The sequence below is a fragment of the Dromiciops gliroides genome, chromosome 6, assembly GCF_019393635.1.
Source record: "Dromiciops gliroides isolate mDroGli1 chromosome 6, mDroGli1.pri, whole genome shotgun sequence".
NCBI classification, from domain to species: domain Eukaryota; kingdom Metazoa; phylum Chordata; class Mammalia; order Microbiotheria; family Microbiotheriidae; genus Dromiciops; species Dromiciops gliroides.
This window is the reverse complement of record NC_057866.1, coordinates 55,069,456-55,085,299: the sequence shown is the minus strand read 5'-3', so window position 1 is coordinate 55,085,299 and position 15,844 is coordinate 55,069,456.

Below are 15,844 nucleotides of genomic sequence, written 5' to 3'. Positions count from 1 at the left end.
AGTCCTTTGGGATTGTCTTGGATCATTGCATTGCTGAGAATAGTTAAGTCATTCACAATTCTTCATCAAACAATATTGTTGTCACTGTGCACAATGTTCTCTTGGTTCTACTCACTTCATCTACTCACATCAGTTCATACAGGTCTTTCCAGGCCTTTCTGAAATCATCCTGCTTGTCATTTCTTATAGCACAATAATATTCTATCACTATCATATAGCACAGTTTGTTTAGCCATTCCCCAATTGATGGGCATTCCATGGATTTCCAATTCTTAACTACTACAAAAAAAGCTACTATAAATATTTTTGTACAAATAGGTTTTTTTCTCTTTTGGGGAATGTCTTTGGGATATAAGTCTAGCAGTGCCAACCATGCCTTTTACATACCACGCCCCTCTCCTTTTGTCCAAATAAGAAGAGATACATTTTCTCAGCTCTTCTCTGGGGCCATGTTTGCTCATTGTTAATTACATAGCCTTGAGTTTCATTATTCTGTTTTTTCCACTTACATATGTTGTTATATTCATCTTGTATACCATCTTATTGCTTCTACTTACTTCACTTTCTACCAATTCTATGCCCTTGGACCCCTGCTGAACCACCTGAACAGCCCTTTAGCCTCCAATGAATATGTTGGTGTCATTTAATCCAATCTATACTTCATAAGAATTCCATACTATATATTCCCATACTTCTCTGAATTCCTCATATTGGTCATATCTTATGGCCCCATAACAATAAAGCACAATTCATCTTTTCTGTGTTTTATTGTTGTTTTTCCTTCATCAGACATTTATTAAGCATTTCCTGTAAACCAGTCATTGTGCCAGAAATTGGCAATACAAAGCCTGTACATTCTGTTAAGAGGAAACAACACCAACACATACAAGTAAATACCAAATAGAAAAAGAATCCAATGGATCTGTGATCTCAGAGCTGTGGACATTCCTTCCAGTGATGCATGTCTCATCAGTTCACCACACAGGGTCCACCCAATGTGCTGGGGGAAAGGCACAATTCTTAATTGACTATGAGCAACTTCCAAAAAGTCTGTAGTTACTTTTTTAAAAAAAATTTTTTTTGCAGTTACTTTTAATTCATATTTCATTCCAGAAGACAGTACTGACCCATGTTGCTTTGTTATGTTTAGAGACAAGAGAGAGTTGGGGATAATCAAATGTCCATACCTCTTTCCCTGATCTATACTCTCAAAAAGCCAAGATGCCCCACCAAGATTTCTGATCTAACCTAGTGAGGTTAGAGATTGTTGTTGTTGTTTGTCCTTCACTCTTTTTTTTTTTCAGGGCAATGGGGGTTAAGTGACTTGCCCAGGGTCACACAGCTAGTGTCAAGTGTCTGAGGCTGGATTTGAACTCAGGTACTCCTGAATCCAGGGGCGGTGCTTTATCCACTGCACCACCTAGCTGCCCCCTGTCCTTCACTCTTGAAGAGGACCACAATGTTGGGGTGATGTCATGACTTGCAGTGAATTGGATTTAAGTGAGGAAGAAGTGTGAAAAGTCATTAACCTCACTCTTTCCACCAGAGCCATCCAGATCCCATGGCAAGATAAATAACAGGACTAGAGATGGCCCCGAATATCTAAGGTAATTAGGGGTTAAGTGACTTGCCCAGAGTCACACAGCTAGTAAGTGTCTGAGGTCAGATTTGAACTCAGGTCCTTCCAACTTCAGGGCCAGTGCTCTATTCACTGCACCACCTAGCTGACTCAGGTTAGAGACTGGCAAAGGGGTAAGCTGTATTTGATCCTGTTTCATATGGTAGTGAATAACATAAACTTTTAACCTTTTTTTTAGCACAGTCCCTGACATAGAAAATGTTGAAAAAGTGCTTGTTACCTACCTAACCTAAAAACTGGAAAAAAAAATAAACTTCTCTTCTTCCATTGTTAGGGAATGAGAGACAAGGGCAATCTGACTTCTCCCTCCCCAAAACATGTTCTTTCATTGAAAACAGACACTTTGCACACAATCACAATTTCTGATAGATGTCTAAAAAAATCTGGGGACATTGATAAGACTCCCTAGAAAAAAATGTCAGGAGGGGCCAGAGTGAAACTTTTTCTTCAGAAACAGATGACCAAAAAGGGGATACTGATGAATACTTTGGCATGGAACAGTCCCTATTCTGGCTGCTTCAGGACCCAAGAGCCACTAGGTCATAATTAAAGCCAATAATGGTAAATCCAAACAGTTAGTTCTCCAAATAGTTTCCTGGTGCTGTCAATTTTCTACTCTGACTGATTTCACATCATTTTTTGAGTCGTGGGGGACATAAAATGTTGATAAGAGCTCTGGAACATCAGCTCCTAATTGCCCAAATAGATGTTGTTTATCACATGCCGAGGAATTCTAGAATGTTTTCCTCACAAAATATTTTTAAAGGGCGCTTTCAGCTCAAAGAGTTCTGGGCATGTGAGACCTTGGTCCTTGGCACTTGCTCTAAGAAGGAGAAGGAGCATGTCTCTGGCTCTGAGTAATCTCCAGTTACAGAACTAGCCTTTGTTTACCTCAAAGGAGGGTTATTTTGGGTCCTGGAGCAAATACAATTGTGTTACACCCTTTCACTCTCCAAGCGTCTTGGAGAAAAATAGAGAAAATTACCCCTGAACCAATACATTGTTCTTATCTAACCAATCCTTCTAACACATATCGGCTTTTCCTCCAAGTGGGAGATCAAGTAACCTCATTGAAGTTGTGTCTTATTAACATCACTGCAAGGCTATTGCTTGATAACTGATGAAGAAGAGAATCTTTGATTTGAAAAATTAAGCACATTTTGGTAACTGATTTTTGGATCCAGTTTATACATTTTTTTAAAAAGGAGGAAAATCAGTATGTCCGATGTATGTGTATTCTGTATAAACTTCCACAAGAAGTTATTGTCTCTTCTATTAGAATACAAGCTCTTTTAACTCTCATTGCCCAGCAACAAAAAAACAAAAACAAAAAAACAAGAATGCAAGCTCTTTGAGAGTAGGGATTGCTTTGTTCTTTGAATTTATATCCTCAATGCCTGGCACATAGTAGGCACTTCAATGCTTGTTGAGTGAGTAAAGTGAATGTTTAAACAAGCATAGGAGTTTGGGCCCATCAGAGAGACAGACTATCCACTGGAAAAGAGGTAACCGAGGCCAGGTCAACCATGAACTACTTCTTATGGTGTAATGATGCTCCACACATGAAACTTAGGTTCCAGTCTTACTTCAACCATTGTATAACCTTGGCCAAGAAAGATCCCCTTCTCGGGACTGTTTCCTCATCCCTTAAAATGAAGGGGTTGATTGTTGGTGGAGTTGTGAACTGATCCAACCATTTTGGAGAGTAATTTGGAACTGTGCCACAAAGGCTATAAGACTGTGTATACACTTTGACCCAACAATACCACTACTAATTCTATATCACAAAGAGATCATAAAAAAGGAAAAAGGATACACATGTACAAAAATATTTATAGTTGCTCTTGTGGTGGCAAAGAATTGGAAATTGAGGGGATGTCCATCAATTGGGGAATGGCTAAACAAGTTGTGGTATATGAATGTAATGGAATACTACTATTGTGCTGTAAGAAATGATAGGCAGGGGGCAGCTAGGTGGTGCAGTGGATAGAGCACCGGCCCTGGAGTCAGGAGTGCCTGAATTCAAATCTGGTCTCAGACACTTAACACTTACTAGCTGTGTGACCCTGGGCAAGTCACTTAACCCAAAAGGCTCATGATGGAAAATGCTCTCCACATTAAAAAACAACAACACTATGAAGTCTGAGTGCATATTGAAGCATGCTCTTTTCACGTTTGTTGTTGCTGTTGTTGTTTATTCTTTCTTGTGTTTTTTCCCTTTTGTTCTGATTCTTCTCTTACATGACTAAAGTGGAAATATGTTTAACATGATTGTAATGAATAACCTATATCTGGCTTTGGGGGGAAGGGAGGAAGGAGGAGAGAAAAATTCAGAACTCAAAAAATATCTTTACATGTAATTGGAAAAAAAATTTAAATACTTTTTTTAAATGAACAGGTTGGATGCCAGATGATCTCTGAGACATCTGCCTTCTAACATTTTGGGTTTCTTTTCCTGTTGGGCTGTGATATTAGGCATAATGCGCCACAACTTTTTGGAGAGATTATATATAGGCTTAGTTGTGTTTTGTTTTTTAACATGATCCTCAAACCCCATTTTATTGACAGGGTAATAATCTACCTCTGCAGCTCTTAATGACTTGAGTGCCCCTGTGTCAAAGATAGAACTGTTACCTTCTTCTTCCTCTATCCCTCAAAGAACACCATCTTAAACACTAGGGCTCCAGTTAATTTTTTTTTTTTTTTTAGTGAGGCAATTGGGGTTAAGTGACTTGCCCAGGGTCACACAGCTAGTAAGTGTTAAGTGTCTGAGGCTGGATTTGAACTCAGTTACTCCTGACTCCAGGGCCGGTGCTCTATCCACTGCGCCACCTAGCCGCCCCTCCAGTTAATTTTTAATTAAAATTATTCATTGGTATCTTTTGGTGGTTTTTAACATCACCTTAATTTTTAATATATCCCTCCCCACTCCTACTCACTGAGCCATCCCTTGTACCAAAGAATAAAATTGGGAAAAACATTCAACAAAAGGAACCAATACATCAATCAAACCTGACAGAATATACAATGCCCCACACCCATACTCCACCATCTCTATAAAGAAGGGAAGGATATGCCAACTGTGGATTGTTGTTGGGGTTTTTTGTTTGTTTCTTTGTTTTGCTAATGAACAGGTTATTCTCTGTGTCCTACTGTATGACCCTGGGCAAGTCACAACCCTCATTGCCCTGCAAAAAAAAAAAATTAATTAAATAAATAAAAACCACCTCAGTGTCCTAAAATAACTACACTAGTGAAGGCATTTCAGTAGAGTACTGAATTTAGAGTCAGGAAGACCTAGGTTTGAATTCTGCTTTGTACACTTATTAATTATGTGATTCTTGGCAAGTTTCTAGGCCTCAGTTTCCTCAACTGTAAAATGAGGGGATTGGACCCAATGACCTTTGAGGTGCCTCTGAGTTCCAGACCCATGATCCCAGGACTCTAAGACTTTGTGACCCAGTCGTATAGAGAGCGGTGGAGGTGCTAGGAAGGGTAGAGATGAAATTCCTTCCATCTCTAGTCATTTTTAGGTCACTGGAGATTCTTCTAGTGATGAACTCTCCCAACTAATGAACTTGGCCCATTAGCCAGGGACTTGCAATCTCTCTACTAGGACCAGCTGGCAGCCTCTGAGATGAGAATATTATTCCATAACATGCATGTTTTCATAACATGCATGGAACCCAAGTGGGTTTGTTTTTAAAGCATTGCTGCCCCCTGCTGTCTTCTTGGGTTTTCTTGGTTAGGCTAAACGAAAGAATCGTAGTTTCAATCCAATTGAATACATTTTTTATTGAATGCCTTCTACTATAAAGCCCTGGTCTAGGCTCTGCGGACAAAAATATAAAGATGAAGGGGCAGCTAGGTGGCAGAATGGATAAGGCACTGGCCCTGGATTCAGGAGGACCTGAGTTCAAATCCAGCCTCAGACACTTGACACTTACTAGCTGTGTGATCCTGGGCATGTCATTTAACCCTCATTGCCCCACCAAAAAAAACAAAAAAAAACAAAAATTGATGTCAAAATTTGTATTTTACATGTAATTTGGGAAAATAAAATTCTAAATATTAATTAATTGTCAAGATCATTGAGAAAGGGAAGAAAAAAGAAAAGAGGAACAAATCTAGGACAAAACCCTAGGAGTTAATCAGGGGAAAATAACAGGATTTCCATGTTGCAGTGATGGCCCAGTTGCAATTAGATATCATAATTTGTAGTGGATACATCAGCATGAATAAATTATTTCCTCCAGTGGTGTCTAGGAAATAGGGTCAGAGAAAGTAGATGGTTGAGATTTTGGAAGGTGTGAGGGTTGATAGGACAAAGGGACAAGAGATTCAAGGGTATATACACATATGTATATACATACACATACATATATACACATATACGTACACATATAGACTCATAGACATGCAGCTAGTTGGCACAGTGGATAGAGCATTGGCTCTGAACTCAGAAGGACCTGAGTTCAAATCTGCTTCATACATTTACTGTGTGACCCTGAGCATTGCTCCCCCAAAGTATAATATATACTGTATATATCTATGTTAAAGGGAGACTGGACAATGAGAGCTCAGTTTTTGGATTATGTTCAGATTTGACTTTCCTGGTGGTTCACTTATACAAGATGATGACTGCACAGCCCTGCCTCACTTAAATCCACTTCACTTAAAAGTCAAAACACCCCCCTGATATCCTTGGTCCTCTAGGGCAAACATCATTAAACTTATATAAGAACCTACAGAAGATTTTTCTGCCTGCTGCAGATTCAACAGGTGGAATTTTGGAAAGCCAGTTTCAGTCATGATTAGTCAGAGTTAGGGTTATATGATAATAACCGCCACAGTAGTCAGTATAGCAGCTGAGTGACCTGCTTGAGCCAGCCCAGTGGCAGATTTGACTCATCATTAGCCAAGGCACTCTTGCATCCTGCAGGAACCATCCTAGATAAGTATGGGAGCAATTCATCTACTATTAACACAATGCTCCAAAGTGAACTTGGTGGAGATGCCCAGAGCCAAGAGTTAAGAGGAACTGCTTTGCTCCTCCATGGATCCCACTACCTTTATATTTTAAGTTTGATCCCACTCTCCTCAGGCACCTTGTGTGTGTGTGTGTGTAAGTAGACAATGTGCTTCCTAGTAAGGGGGAATGTTTTGGTAGCTCTTATCCTTGCTATATCTTTTCAGCAAAAAAAAATTTACAAAAGCTATTTGATATGAGTGCATTGATTGGTATTGGAGAGCACACCAGATGAGGGTTCATGAGTGATGGTATTAGAAAACACACAACCCCCTCAAGGCTACCACCAGACCCTGAGAGTAGTTTGCAGCAACCTTATGGGGACGCTACCTGACAGTGTGAATGGGCCCTAAAGGGTGAGCTTTGAGGGTGTGCTATAATTGATCAACAATAGAATTGAGACTGTGAAAGGATGAAAATGAAGCCACAGCAAGAGTGATGGGAGTACAGGGTATAATTCAGGGATGACAAATCATAATGTAGGAGGAAAATAAATGGAGCAAGAGTGATGCAAGAGAAGAGTTGGTACAACAGGAGATGATGAGCAGAGAAGGATTTCAGAGTTCAGTGTTACAACAGCAACACTGATATGGGTGATGGTGAACTCTATGGTGTATCCATCCCTGGGGGCTGCTCAGATGAAATGAAGATATAAACTATGAAAGTTGAGGAGGGTGATGAACTGGGAATACAGTCCATTTGAGAGGATGTCTGGCTTCAGGAAGAATAAGCCTATGAGCCATGTCCTGAACTCTTTGAGAAAGGAGAGAGGATGATCTCGTAGCCAGTAATGGGCTGCAACAAGAATCTGGACCTGGTAATAAAGACACATGGGGTCAGCCTCCAAGGAGGCAGGATTGCTGAGTGATGGCGGGAGAGGCAGAGTTTGGAAATGACCACAGGGAGCAAGGATTTTCTTTACTTATTCTTCTGGTTCATGAAAGAGACAGCATCAGAACAGATCTCAATACTAGAGAGGGTGACAAGCAATGCAGTCTCGCCTTCTGGACAAAGTCAAGGTTCCAAGAGCACAAGAAAATGGAAAGAGCATTAGATGAGATTTAGGATGGAGGAAAGTTCATTATCAATAAAGCAGGGGAAAAAATTAAAATAAAATCAATAAAGCAGGGATGCAGAGGGCTGAATAGAAAAGGAAGGAAGCCGAGCTTATGGATTACGGTGACATAGGACTGAGCTGAACAGGGATGAGAAAACAGAGATCAATAGTAGGAGAGAGGGATTTTTGTCTCATCTGACAAAGGTCCTGAATCCCAAGTGAAGAGGAGGGAAGACTTGGAGAGGAATTGGGATATTTGTTCTTCTGTGATGGGATGAAAAGTAGAAGAAACTGATACTGCTTGCTAAGAAAGTTAGAGCAAGGGGCAGGTAGGTGGCACAGTGGATAGAGCACCAGCCCTGGAGTCAGGAGTACCTGAGTTCAAATCCAGCCTCAGACACATGACACTTCCTAGCTGCATGACGCTGGGCAAGTCACCTGACCCTCATTGCCCTGCAAAAAAAAAAAAAGAAAGAAAGAAAATAGCCATGGGTTTTAGTAGACTGAAATCTTAAAATAAATCAACATTATGGCATGATTGCCAAATAATAGTGGCTAACATTGACATAGCGCTTTAAGATTTGCAAGATGCTTTATTATTATCTCATTTGATCCTCAAAAATCCCTATGGAGGGGCAGCTAAGTGGCACAGTGGATAAAGCACTGGCCCTGGAGTCAGAAGGACCCGAGTTCAAATCCCGCCTCAGACACTTGACACTTACTAGCTGTGTGACCCTGGGCAAGTCACCTAACCCTCATTGCCCCACCCAAAAAAACCCCAAAACCAAACCAAACAAAAACTATGGGTTAAGGGTCATTATTATCCTCTAAGAGTCTAAGAGAGGTTAAGTGACTTTCCCTGTGTCACACAGCTACTAAGTATCTGAGGCAGAATTCAAACTCCAGTATTCCTGACTGTAGGTCAATACTATTTTATCCAGCTGTCTCATAAAATTCTTAGGTTTCTTTCAAAGTGGCACATTGCATAGAATGTGGGATGTATAAGCCTGATGGAGCCAGCTTTGGCCAGACCACATCTGGAATATTGTGTTCAAATCTGGTCATCACATTTTGGAAACAAGTGGTCAGTGCATCCTTAGGGGCAAACAAGAAGGAGGAACTTAAAGCCAATCTATTGATAGTTCAAGGAACTGGGGCTAGAAGACTAGCCTTAGAAAGGACATAACTGTTTTCTCATATTTGGAGGAATGTTGTATGGGAGTGGGGTTAGATTTGTTCTGCTTGGCCCAAGAGGCATAACTGAGATCAATGAAAGAAAGGTGTAAAGAAGTAGATTTTGACTCAGTTAAGGGGGAAATCTTTCTAATAATTAGAACTAAGCAAAAGTAGGATGAGCTATTTCAGGAGGGAGTTCCCTAAACACCAGTAGTCTTCAAGAAGTCATAGGGTCAAAACTTTGGAGTTGGAACATCTAGATATATAGTTTAATACCTAAATTTAAGATTTAAAATATCCCAAAATATCTAAATTAGATTAAATTATAATTCTAAATTTAAAATAGATATATAGTTTAATATCTCAAGTTAGATATCTAGTTTGATGTTATATATAATATGTAGAACATATAGTTAATATAAAAAGTTATATAGTTTAATATCCAAAGCTAGATATAGCCAAACCAACTCCCGCATTTTACAGATGAGGGAACTGAGGCCCAAGGAGGCTAATTGACTTACCTATCTTCACATAAGTAGTAGGTGCTGGGGCTAGGATTTGAACTAAGGTCTTCTGGCTCCATATCCAGCATTTTCCCTCCTAACTCCACTGCTGGATGGATATTGTTGGGATATTGTTTTTTGTTTTTGTTTTTTTAGTGAGGCAATTGGGGTTAAGTGACTTGCCCAAGGTCACACGGCTAGTAAGTGTTAAGTGTCTGAGGTTGGATTTGAACTCAGGTCCTCCTGAATCCAGGGCCGGTGCTCTATCCACTGCGCCACCTAGCTGCCCCATGGGGATATTGTTAAAGGGATTTCTGCTCAGGTATCGGCTGGGTTGGATGATCTATAAGGTTCCTTCAAACTCAGATTTTATGGATTCCTTCCCACTTGGAAAATACTTAAAGAGGGGCTAGCATAGCCCTTGTTCTTCTTTAGTTTTGTCTGACTCTTCATAACCCCATTTGGGATTTTCTTGGCAAAGATACTAGAGTGTTATCTCTAGTTCATTTTACAGATGAGGAAATGGAAGCCAACAGAATCAAGTGACTCATCCAGGGTCTCACAGCTAGGAAGTACCTGGATTTGAATCCAGGCAGATGAGAATAGCTGACTCTACTTCACCACCAGCTGCCCAGTGAATATCCTCCCCCCTCCAACTCCTATTTCCTGCTCCCTACTCTGGGAGCAGCCGATTCCTGAGGTGGAAGAGCACTGGAAGAGTGTGATAAGGATGTGGGATTCAATCAAGGTGAAAAGGCTTGAGGGAAGTGTCTGAGGATAAGCTTAAGCTAGGCTTGAAGAACCCTCCCAATCAAAAGGTTTACATTCAGGTGTATAGTTGAAAATTGATTTTTAATTCTATTTTGCTAAGACTTAAGATAGAGTTAATATTCCCTTTTAGGGTTCCTTCTCCTAGTACAAATTCACCCACCACTCACATTCTGGAGTGGATAGAACACCAGCCCTGGAGTCAGGAGGACCTGAGTTTCAAATCTGGCCTCAGACACTTGACACTTAATTAGCTGTGGACCCTGGGCAAGTCACTTAACCCTCATTGCCCTGAAAAAAAATAGAAACTTACCTAAAAGTCAAAATTGCCTCCATCTTTGTAACCTAACCTATCACCCACTTTCCAGACCTAAAAGGTCATCAATTTAAGAGCAAATCCCATCACCTGAGTCTTGTGACTCCAATCACCTCTTTGCTGTGTCTAAAGGAGTTTTAGAAGATGAGGTCCAAATGATAATAAACTGAATTCTATGTCATCAATACCTAGTTAGAAAAAGACACCTATGTTGCCTGATATTTCTTTCTGTCATCTTGCTAATTGTTATAAAAGATCCTGTCACTTATTGATAGACCATAGACCTAATTTATTGATTACTGCTAGTCTTGTCTGGTCATTTCAGTCATGTCTGACTCTTCATGACTCCATTTAGGGTTTTCTTTCTTTTTTTTTTTTTTTTAGTGAGGCAATTGGGGTTAAGTGACTTGCCCAGGGTCACACAGCTAGTAAGTGTCAAGTGTCTGAGGCCGGATTTGAACTCAGGTCCTCCTGACTCCAGGGCCGGTGCTCTATCTACTGCACCACCTAGCTGCCCCCATTTAGGGTTTTCTTAACAGAGATACTGGAGTGGTTTGTCATTTCCTTCTCCAACCCATTATAAAGATGAGAAACTAACAGTGTTAAGTGACTTGCCCAGGGTCACACAGCTAGTAAGTGTTAAGTGTCTGAGGCTGGATTTGAACTCAGGTACTCCCGACTCCAAGGCCAGTGCTCTATCCACTGCGCCACCTAGCTGCCCCTGAAGCTAGATTTGAACTCAGGAATATGAGTCTTCCTGACTCCAGGCCCAGCATTCTATCCACTATACCACCTTGTTGCCTTCTGTTTTGTCTCTTAGTTTACCTTAATTTGCTTTTAAAAAATTTTTAAACAATATTTTATTTTCCCCAATTACATGTTAAAAATAATTTAAAACATTTTTTACAGTTTTGAGTTCCCAATCCTAACCTTCTCTCTCTTCCTTTCCTTCCCTCTCCCTGAGATGGTATGCAGTCTGTTAGAGGTTATACTTATGTAATCATGTAAAACATTTCTATATTACTCATTTTGTTTAGAAAAAACAAAAAGGAAGGGAGAGAGAAAGGAAGGAAGGTAGGAAGGTAGGAAGGAAGGAAGGAAGGAAGGAAGGAAGGAAGGAAGGAAGGAAGGAAGGAAGGAAGGAAGGAAGGAAGGAAGGAAGGAAGGAAGAAGGAAGGAAGGAAGAAGGAAGGAAGGAAGGAAGGAAGGAAGAAGAAAGAAAGAAAGAAAGAAAGAAAGAAAGAAAGAAAGAAAGAAAGAAAAGAAAGAAAGAAAGAAAGAAAGAAAGAAAGAAAGAAAGAAAGAAAGAGAAAGAAAATAGTATGCTTCAGTCTATATTTAAACAATATTAGTTCTTTCTCTGGAGACAGATAATATGTTTCATCATGAATCCTTTGGGATTTTCTTAGATCATTGTATTACTAAGAATAGCTAAGTCAGGGCAGCTAGGTGGTGAAGTGGATAGAGCACTGGCCCAGGAGTCAGGAGTACCTGAGTTCAAATCTGGCCTCAGACACATAACACTTACTAGCTGTATGACCCTGGGCAAGTCACTTAACCCCCATTGCCCTGCAAAAAAAAAAATTAAAGAGTGTGTGGGGGGGGGGTGACAGAGAGGTAGTGTGTTGTAATGGATGCAGCACTGGACTTGAAATCAAAAAGAGTTAGAATTTTGCTTCAGGCATTACTGGCTGTGTGCCCCTAAGCAAGTCATTTTAACTTCTCTGAGTTTCAGGTTCCTCATCTGTAAAATTAGGGGGTTAGATTTGATAGCCTTGAAGAACGGCTTGGAAGGTCAGAAGGAGGGAGCTGCTGTGCTGATACAGGAGTCAGGCCCAACCCCACAGTCACCCTGACACAGATCCAGTCTCAGGAAGTCCTCACCAGAGAAGGAGACCCCTAGAGCCTCTGAATCAGCTGAAGCACCAGTGTCATCTGGAACTAAGCTCACAGTCTGGTGAGTGGACTGAGCCCTGGGCAGGGGAGAGACTACAGGGGTCTATGCTGGTGCTAAGGCAGAACTTAGATTTTACATGCCTACTGAGAACCAGGTGGTAGGCTCGAGTAGAAGTGGCCCAGGTTGGGGAGGGGCACAGGCTCCTCAGAGCTAACAACCACAACACACAAAGCTGGTTGATTGGCAAGTCGGTCTGGGGTCATCTAGGACCAGGAAACAGGCCGGGTGAGGGAAGAACCTGATTCTCCTTAAATCATACCACCTGGGACTTCTTAAAATTGGGATACTGCAGCCTGGAAACAGTGCCCCACTTTAAGGAGCTAAAAGTCTAGTAAAAGAAAGGCAAGATGAGCCGACAGAGAAAGGTGAGGACCATAGAAAGTTTCTTCAGTAACAAGGAAGACCAAGGGGCACCCTCAGAGGAAGATGTCAACATCAGGGCCCCTATATCTAAAGCTTCCAAGAAAAATACGAATTGGTCTCAGGCCATAGAGTCACTCAAAAAGGACTTTGAAGATAAAGTTAGAGAGGTAGAGGAAAAAATGGAAAGAGAAATGGAAAAGGAGGTACAAAAGCTCTCTGATGAAAATAATTGCCTAAGAATGAGGATTGAACAAATGGAAGCCAGTGACTTTATGAGAAACCAAGACACAATAAAGCAAATCCAAATGAATAAAAAATAGAGGGCAATGTGAAATATCTTCTGGGAAAAACTGCCAACCTGGAAAATAGGTCCAGGAGAGATCATTTGAAAATTATTGGTCTACCTGAAAACCATGATCAAGGAAAGAGCTTAGACATCATCTTCCAAGATATTCTCAGGGAAAATTGCCCTGACATTCTAGAAGAAGAAGCTAAAATAGAAATTGAAAGAATCCACTGATCACCTCCAGAAAGAGAGCCCAAAAAGAAAACTCCTAGGAATATTATAGCCAAATTCCAGAGCTCTCAGGTCAAGGAGAAAATATTGCAAGCTGCCAAAAAGAAAGAATTCAAGTACTGTGGAGCCCCAGTCAGGATAGCACAAGATCTAGCAGCTTCTACATTAAAGGACCGGAGGGCATGGAATATGATATTCCAAAGGGCAAAGGAAATGGGATTACAACCAAGAATCACCTACCCAGCAAAACTCAGCATTATCTTTCAGCGGAAAAAATGGGACTTTAATGAAAAAGAAGACTTTCAGATATTTGTGATCAAAAGACCTGAACTGAATGGCAAATTTGACTTTCAAATACAAAACTCTAGAGAACCATAAAAAAAAAAATTGGAGCTGGGGGACATACCTGGGGTTGTACAGTGGGTGACTGTCTTGTGTCTGAGGCCAGGTTTTGGCTGGGATCCCCCTGGGTCCAGGGGTGGTGATTTGTCCACTGTGTCACTTAGCTAGCTGATAACATCTTTAGAGTTAAATTGAGGAGTGAAGGGAATTCATTGGGGGAGGGGGAAGAGCAGAAGCAAAATCCTACATGAAAGTAACAGGAAAAGACTTATGGAGTGGGGGAAGAGATGGGAGAGAAGCAGGGCAGTAAATGAATTTTACACTCATCAGAAAAGGCTCAAAGATCTTAAACTCATCAGAGCTGCCTCAAGGAGGGACTAATAGACACACCCAACTGGATGGAGTAATCTATTTAATCTGGGCAGTAAATGAGCCTAACACTCATTAAAATTGGCTCAAAGACCTCAATCTCATTAGAATTGGCTCAAGGAGGGACTAATATACACACTCAATTGGGTAGAGTAATCTCTATAACCCTTCAGGAAAATAGGAGGGGAAGGGGATAAAGAGAGGGGGGCAAAAGAAGGAAGGGCAGAGTGGGGGAGGGGACAGACAGAAGCAAATCCCTTTTGAAGAGTGATAGGATTGAAAGAAGATGGATAATAGAATAAATATCATGGGGAAGGGAATTGGATGGAAGGGAAACAGTTAACATTAGTAATCATGAAAAAGATAAAAGGGGGAAAAATTGTACAAAAAATATTTATAGCAACTCTTGGTGGAGGCTAAGAATTGAGAATCAAGGGAATGTCCATCAATTGAGGAATGATGGAAGAAGCTGTGTTATGATTGTAGTGGAATGGTCTTGTGCTATAGGAAATGACAAACAGGATGATCCCCCCAAAACCTTGAAAGACTAATGAACATCAATGTATGGTGAAGTGAACAGAGCTGAGAGGACATTGTGCATAGTGACAGCAGTATTGTTCAATGAGTAATTGTGAATGACTTAGCTACTCTCAGCAGTACAATGATCCAGGACAATCCCAAGGAACTAATGAGGAAGCATAGTATGCACTGCTATAGAAAGAACTGATAAACAGAACACTTGTGGATTGTACATTTATAACCTGATTGCGATCTTGTGGAGGGGGGAAGAAAGGGAGGGAGGGAGGGAGGGAGGGAGAAAAATTTGGAACTCTAAATTTTATGAAAATGAATGTTGAAAACTAAAAAAAAAAAAAAGATTCGATAGCCTTTAAGGTCTCTTCCATCTCTAAATCTATGACCCTAGGAAGTTCTTGGAAGATGAGGAAAGTATCAACTCCTAGAGGAGGTATACATTTTCTTAGAAATACTCAATGTTATATATATATATTGTCTGTTTTGGCTTCAAAGAAGCTGTGTGGTATAGTGGATAGAATGTTGGACTTAACCTCAGGAAGATCTGTTTTTAAATTCCCTTTATAATGTGTAGAATTCCCTTATTTTCAAGAGGAACTGTATGAAAGCCTGGACTAATGAATCATAAGTATGATAACAGAGATTGAACCTGGCTGATGCAAACAGTCAGACATTCCTGAGGACAATAAAAGCACAAGCCAAGCACACTTCTCCTGAGACATTTGGGAATTTATGGTTCTTCCAGAGACACCATTCTCTGCAAAGATTCCCAGAGACTTCCTGCTATACGTCCTATATCTCAGGCTGATTTGCATTATGCAAATAGAATTATGGGCATCCTGTTGCCAAAAAAAAACCTCAACAAGATGATTTATGTTTTGAGTACCAAATTCCAACCTTCTCTCTCTTCCTCCCTCTTCTTCCCTCTCCCTGAGATGGTATGTGGTATAATAAATAGAGTGCTGGACTTAATCAGTTACAAGGGAGTCAATCAATCTGTACCTGACTGATAATAAAGACATAAAATTTAGTTGTCCAGGGACTGCAGAGCCCTCTCTAACAATTATGTGGCTCAACTGCTTAAATACTCTCCTTCCCCAATTCTGGGTGGAACCTCTTGAGAGGTTTCCCTTGCAATGCGTGTAATTTGGTTGCTGATCAAAATAAAACATGGGTGCTTGGGGGCACCTAGGTGACATAGTGGATAAAGCACTGGCCCTGGATTCAGGAGGACCTGAATTCAAATCTGGCCTCAGACACTTGACACTTACTAG